Consider the following 1,560-nt stretch of genomic DNA (forward strand, 5'->3'; position numbering starts at 1 on the left):
CCCATATTCAGACCTCCTCTCCTACAGGAAAGTGCTCTTCCTAGGCCACACGTGTCTATGTCACGCAGGCCTGCCCACAGCCAACCTGAGGGTGGCAACGTGCAGACCCAAGAGACTCACTTACATGCATGCAGTCACACCTGTGGATACCAGAACACAGTGCTGCCACGGCTGACACACACCCTACATAACATACCCTCTTGCCCCTTGTCCACGTGCATGCTCTGAGCATACTCCACACCCAAGTAGCAGCCATATCCTGGTGAACTCCCACTCCCAGGTGTGGGAACACTTGGGCACATGGCTGGCAGAGCTCCAGCTGGGTAGAGGAGATGGTTAGGGCCCCAGGCCTGGTCTAGAGACCCCCACACATACTGGCAGACAAGGCTAGCTGGCGCTTCGGCCCTCGTCTGCCAATTCTGTGCGTCCAGCTCAGGCCAGGTCCGGGGCAGGCAGCGCTGTCAGGGCCGCTGCAGGACTCTGCGTGGCTCTGAGATCTCTTGGAGCCTCAGGCCACAGATCCGGGAGGGTGGGGTGGCAAAGCAGGCATCCTCCGGGCCCTCAGCCCGGGAGCCGCGCATGGAACTTCGCAGGAGGCGGGACTCGCTCTTGCACAGCTCCAAGGTCGGCGCTGCTGTGCCCACCGCTGACCCAACGGCGTGGCCGAGACACTGTCAGTAGCGTCCACGGCTGCCTCCCGCCGCTCCTGCCTCCGGTGGCGGGGCGGGATTCCCCGAGAGCTCTTAGTGCGCCTGGTCCACTCCTCAGCAGCCTGGGTCGCCGGAACCGGAAAGTTTGCGCCGAGGAAAGTTTGTGGGGACCGCGGCTGCAGCGTCCAGGGTCGGCCCAGAGGCGCGGCCCGGGCTGGCAGCGCGCCCACCCCTCCCTTCCCTCCCCTGCCCCTGCCAAAATTTGGGAGCCCCGCCATTTTCTTAGCCCTGCTCCCATGTGAGGCCTGAACAAAGACTTTGGGGAGACGCCCGGGCTGCTCAGCCCACCCTGGGCACCCCAGCCGCACGCAGGGGTCGCCGCCACGCATGCCGACCGCTGCCACCCTCGGGGACCGCCGCACCCGCCCCAGGGAGCACCGCCGTACCCTGTCTCCCCTCAGCACCCTCGGGACCACCTCTCTGCCACTCTGTCACCCCCGCAAACACTGCCAGCGCCCACGTTGCCCAGTTCTGCGCGCCACAGTCGCCCACAGGTCGGCCCGAGTCCCGCTGCCCACACGCACCCCATTCGAGCGCACACACACGCACTCCGCGCGCCGCTCTCCAGGGCAGCGCCACGCACGCAGCCGGCCGCCCGGAGCCTCGCGCGCGGTTGCCCGGGAGTCCGCCCGGCGGCCAGGGGCGCACGCACACCGAGCGCCCCAAGCATTGCTTGCACCCCGCGGCGCTTCGCGGGCTGACTCCCCCTCCCGGAACCGCGCGCCCCCTCCGCCGCCCGCCCTCCGCGCTGCCGGCCTCCCGCGCCCGTTCCCTCCCGCTCCGGCGGGCGGCGGCCGGTACCTGGGTGAGGCAGTACGGGGAGTACATAGCTGGGCGCCCGGCGGGAGCG

This window comes from Orycteropus afer, unplaced genomic scaffold (genome assembly GCF_000298275.1).
Source record: "Orycteropus afer afer isolate SDZICR_OR568_19922 unplaced genomic scaffold, OryAfe1.0 scaffold00460, whole genome shotgun sequence".
NCBI lineage: Eukaryota > Metazoa > Chordata > Mammalia > Tubulidentata > Orycteropodidae > Orycteropus > Orycteropus afer.